Genomic DNA, 6,100 nt, shown 5'->3' on the forward strand with positions numbered 1-6,100 from the left:
GGATCCTTGCAGAGAGGTGCAGCACGAATACGTCATATGCAAGAACCCTGACGGTTGCTGTAAAAACTCTCCTTTTTAACTGTATAGAACACAAAGGGTTAGCATTTGAAATGTTCTTTTGGCCTTTGTTTTAGTTTCAGAGACTAGAGTTAATTTATTAATAAATAATAATACCTTACATGTAGCAGCTGGAAAGATCCCAAAGTGCTCTACAGACTCACTTCACCCACCACCCTCTGGGGTGCAGCCATTTTGTACCAGCAGATTACTACACAGCAGTAAAGGTGGAGTCATAACAAATTTGTTAGACCTGATTGAGGGAAGCCTGACTTAGAATTCAGCCACGTCACTCTTTCAACAACACCTTGTAAATCACCTTGGATTAATGCTTCAGACATATTAATACATAATAATAATGAATAGTGCCATGGGATCCTTGACAATATAAACTTTCATGTCTCATTTAAATTTGACTTTTGAGCAAATACTTCACATTTCAGTCCAGTTGTGCCACATCAATGTAATGCTTAAGCAAGGTATTAATGGAGAAAAGACTGCCTTTGCATAGCTGCTTCGCCAAGTACAGATTTTACTATGAACTAGTGTAAGACAAGTTTAAGAGCATACACCAAAACGTTTAAATACACCCACACACAAAAATGTTGATTTACTGTGGCAATATGTAACTAATGAACCCTTCTCAAAGATATGTGGTATGTTTATTAAAAGATTTTTATATATCTATGTGCAAGTCATTAAATCTATGTGATACATGTTTTTTAGGGGCTACCTTGAAAAAATTGCCCAGTACCCCAAAGAGTGTAATTGGTGGTGCAATTAACAGCAAGATAAATGAACTACGACACAGAATGAAACCAGAGTGAAGATTTGAAGAACCAGATCTGTATTTTTTGTTTTGTTTTCAACAGGGTTGGGGTCAATTCCAATTCAATTTTTAATTCCCTTTTCAATTCAATTCCAATAAAGAATATTCTGTGAATGCAAAAAGTAATTGCAATTTTGAATTGATTTGTAGGAGGAATTGGAATTGAAAAACAGGAATTGACCCCAACCATGGTTTTCAGTGAGTGTTGTACAAATTGATAGGTCAGGGTTTCTGTAAAAACTTAATAGAGGCCAGCAGGCGTGCACGATCTGGGAAAAACTGCTCCACTACAACAGACCTCTTTCCCTTCGTTTTCTCTAAAAACCTCCTGATATCCTTCACTGCAGCTCTGACTCACCGAGGACGAGGAGGCGAGAGAGGAATCCGTGAAGCCGCCCTCACTGTCACTCCGAGCCGCGATGCTCCAGCGTGTAGCCGGACCTTTCCCCACCAAGCCGCTCGCTACCCCAGCTTCACTACTGTGCCACCACTTCTTTTACTGCCACTATTTACCAACACCGTCCGTGCTCCCTCCCAGCACCTTCTTAGTGCGTTTTTTCCACCCGGCGCCTCGGCTTGTACCGCCGAGCCTGGCCCTGCCTCCTCCTCGGCTACACCCTGTGTGTCTGTCCGCCCGTCTGCTGGCTGCTGAGGTTGTTCCTCGTCACTAACCAGCGCCCCGTGCACCGCCTCAACACCATCTCCCCCCGGCGTCTCGGTCGTCACTATCCCCCGCTGCCTCGACCCCGTCCCCCAGCTGTGCGTCATCGCCTCCGGGCAGCTCTTCCCCCGTCACGGCATCAGTGGTACCATCGGTCCGACCGGCGACTGTCTCCTCCGCCGGGGCTCGATCTCTGTCTGCCCGCTGCATCTGTGGCTGCGGGCCGGTGTCTCTATTCCTCCCCGCGTCGCCCCGCTCCTCCTCCCGCTCCCTGTCCTGCTCGGGACAGTTCCTCACGACATGCCCCTCGCTCCCACACCTGAAACACTTCATGGACTCCGAAGTAGCGAACACGACGTAGTCGGTATTGTCGATCTTAAATTTAAAAATGACATTAAGATCCTCATTGATGTTATTGAGGATCATATACAGCTGCCTTCGGAAGGACACGACGTGTTTCAGTTGCGGGGCTTTGCAGCCCAGCGGGACCCTCTTAATGCCGGACATCAGCTGCCCGAGCCGGTGCGGATGAACGGAGGGACGTTAGACAGCGTTACCTTCCGGGCAGGAGCAGCGAGCGGCAACACCGGGGTGAAAGTGTCGTCTAACACTGTGCCATTAGCCACTAGCTGATTGAGCAGATCAGTGGTTTTTAAGAAGATAACAATGGCAGCAGACTTGATATTTTCACACCCTGCTACCTCCCCAACCGCTAACACACACTGCTCTAGGGGGCAGAACTGCACCGGAGCGATCTTGACTCCATGGCGTCGGGTCAGTTTTTCAAAAGACGCATTCAGGGGGTCCGACCCCCCGACCCGGGAAGAACTACCGGTACTCCCCCCTCCCCTCCCCTGTTCCCCCACAATAAGAAAAGCACTGAAAACAGAAGACAAAATAAACAAACTGAAAACAGTAAAGCAACAAAAAAACGCAGCCAAAGGACAGAGCTCTCAGCAGCACTCCCGCTCACTGCAGACCCCTCCAACACACTCCCAGCTGAGAGAGAGAGAGAGAGAGAGAGAGAGAGAGAGTTAGTGTCTGTCTGTCTCTCTCTCTCTGTAGATGCATCATAGGGAACATATGTAACAATCTCTCTTTTTGTTTACCAAAAATGAGAATGAACGTATTTCAAGTGGGTGTTGCCTTGGTTGGAAACGTTTTAAGATTATTTATGAAGTGTAAAGTGGATTTGTCTCAGTTCTCCGTAGTTTTCAATGTATGTGCCATTCAGTAGCGTTCATGTTACAGATGTGCCCTATGCAGTGGTAGGGTCAATAAAATGTCAGTAAAACTTTATTTTAGCAATTATGGAGGGGAAGAACTGCAAATAGAGGGTCCCCACTAATTATCTAACTTACCAACAACGTTTAAAATTAGGTCTTGCGAAGCTGCCAAATAATGCTGTATAATCGTATGTGTCTTCATACACCGGCTGCTATAGTCTGATAGCTTTGATTATATATATATATATTTTCTCGTGAACCACAAATGCTATTTGCTTGATTTTTACAGAGTATGTTATAAATACCATTCTTATGAAGCCTGACAAATTGTATGCTGTAATTATGAATATTTTCAAATCATTTGTTTGTTTTTCCTAACATGTTACAAATGTTCCCTATGTGAAAGATGCATTATATCTTAATAACGTCTAAACAATTAAAGATATACAGATTATTATTTTTGGTAAAGTTATAATACATTGCTATTAACTATGTGTGTCAGTAAAAGTTTAAATTTCCTAAAGGATTTTTATTGATCTTGCAAAATAAGTGTTTAGGGAACATTTGTAACATAGAGGTGGGTTAGCCACCGGCTAAGGGCAGCGGCTCCGGCTCCAGCACCGGCACCATGTCGCTGGAAAAGCGCTAAGTGAGCTCACAGTGAGCTCAGTGTAATGTCTGCTCTGGTGAGCTCACAGTGTGACCTAGTCGTGAGTTCACGTCTTCACTGGGTAGTCCTTGACAACTTAATTGACTCAAATCTTGGGCTTAATTGGTCAAAATGACCATTGGTTGAAGGTACTCAGGGACTGATGTGTAGAGAGACTTATTAAACCTGCAGGATTGTGGTTTTCCCAGATCAGAATTAACCAGATCACCACAAAGGAACATGGTAGGTGCTATTGCAACACAGATTACACAAATACATTGAAATCCAAGTTTGCAGTGGTCCTTGGGCCATTGTGTGGTGATCCAGATCACTTCAGCAGGAATTTTGCAGTGGTCTGGACTACAACTCTCTCTCTCTCTCTCTCTCTCTCAATTCAGTGCATTTGAATTGTCAAAGCAATTGGACATGCATACATGCATACATACATATACACTCACGTAAAGGATTATTAGGAACACCTGTTCAATTTCTCATTAATGCAATTATCTAACCAACCAATCACATGGCAGTTGCTTCAATGCATTTAGGGGTGTGGTCCTGGTCAAGACAATCTCCTGAACTCCAAACTGAATGTCTGAATGGGAATGAAAGGTGATTTAAGCAATTTTGAGCGTGGCATGGTTGTTGGTGCCAGACGGGCCGGTCTGAGTATTTCACAATCTGCTCAATTACTGGGATTTTCACGCACAACCATTTCTAGGGTTTACAAAGAATGGTGTGAAAAGGGAAAAACATCCAGTATGCGGCAGTCCTGTGGGCGAAAATGCCTTGTTGATGCTAGAGCTCAGAGGAGAATGGGCCGACTCGATTCAAGCTGATAGAAGAGCAACTTTGACTGAAATAACCACTCGCTACAACCGAGGTATGCAGCAAGGCATTTGTGATGCCACAACACGTACAACCTTGAGGCGGATGGGCTACAACAGCAGAAGACCCCACTGGGTACCACTCATCTCCACTACAAATAGGAAAAAGAGGCTACAATTTGCACAAGCTCACCAAAATTGGACAGTTGAAGACTGGAAAAATGTTGCCTGGTCTGATGAGTCTCGATTTCAGAGTCAGAATTTGGCGTAAACAGAATGAGAACATGGATCCATCATGCCTTGTTACCACTGTGCAGGCTGGTGGTGGTGGTGTAATGGTGTGGGGGATGTTTTCTTGGCACACTTTAGGCCCCTTAGTGCCAATTGGGCATCGTTTAAATGCCACGGCCCGTTGTTTCTGACCATGTCCATCCCTTTATGACCACCATGTTCCCATCCTCTGATGGCTACTTCCAGCAGGATAATGCACCATGTCACAAAGGTCGAATCATTTCAAATTGGTTTCTTGAACATGACAATGAGTTCACTGTACTAAACTGGCCCCCACAGTCACCAGATCTCAACCCAATAGAGCATCTTTGGGATGTGGTGTGTAACGTTATGTTGGGTGTATTTGGATAAGAGTATTTGGGCTCTGAGCTGAAGCACGGATCTAAAGAAGACCTCTCCCCCCCAAAGTTATCAGATTTCCTTAGCTCATCAGCTTGGAACTGGTTTGCATCAAAGTGACAGTTTTGGGGAGGATGGCACCGAGAAGAGGCCAAATAGTTTGTTATTCTGCTATGAGATGTCTGGAGAAAGGGGCCTGTGGGTGATAAAAACTCTTTGAAGTGGATGAGAGCCGAAATCCCGACATAGAGCTACGAACCCAGGCCAACCGGCATTTCCAAAAGATGGCATGGATTGACATCAGTCATAAATCCAAAGTCACAAAAGATTAAGTCTGTTTTAGTTACTTGTGATAAATTGTTGATATCCTAAGCGTTGGCATTAGAGTCATTAGGTGATTAATCGAGTACTGTTCTGTTGGGTTGTTACTGAATAGCCAAAACAATGATTACCCAAATGTCCCCATGTGAAGCATTGATTGTTAAGGTACCAGGAACAGAGATTCCTGAATTCCTTGGACGCCTAGGCAGTTTGGACTTTGAAGTAGAGTCGCGTCGAACTCAGTTGGTAAACGACACTACGACGCAACTCGAAAAAGAGTCGATAGAGGTGATGAAAGTTATGGCTAGCTTAGCACTTGCGAGCTCAAGGGTAGTGAACTGGATCATAAGCAAGTTTGAAAAACTGAAAAAGCTAGGAGAAAAGTATGCTAAAGCGAAAGAAGAAAGAGCCAAACGGCATGGAATGGTTTTAGAATTTGAAGGAAAGCTAGATACTTGTGGAAAACAAGTCATTGTGTTGAATGCTGAAAAAGAGGACTTAATTGAACAGAGAGAGCAATTAGGAAATGATTTAAGACAATGTCAAGTTGAATTGGAAACAACTCTGATCCAAGTAAAAGGTCTGCAAAATGACAGATGTAAAGCGGTTGAAAATGAAAGGATAGTTTTGAAGGACCGGGATGTTTTGGAAATGCGTCTTTGCAAAACAGTCAGGGAGAAAGATTTGGGCACTGTAAAAATGGAGATACTCGAAGGCGAGGTCATACATTTAAAAAGGGACAGTGAAGAAATGAGGAGAGTAAATCAGGTGCTTAGGGGAGAACTCAAATCAACTGAAGTTGAAAATGAGCGTCTCAAGCAACAAATAGGGGCCCTGAAAGCTGCCTCTTGGTGGGCTGCAAAGCTGACACCTGACAGCATAAAGGAACAGCCGGAACCG

The sequence above is a fragment of the Amia ocellicauda genome, unplaced genomic scaffold (assembly GCF_036373705.1).
Source record: "Amia ocellicauda isolate fAmiCal2 unplaced genomic scaffold, fAmiCal2.hap1 HAP1_SCAFFOLD_34, whole genome shotgun sequence".
In the NCBI taxonomy this organism is placed as follows: domain Eukaryota; kingdom Metazoa; phylum Chordata; class Actinopteri; order Amiiformes; family Amiidae; genus Amia; species Amia ocellicauda.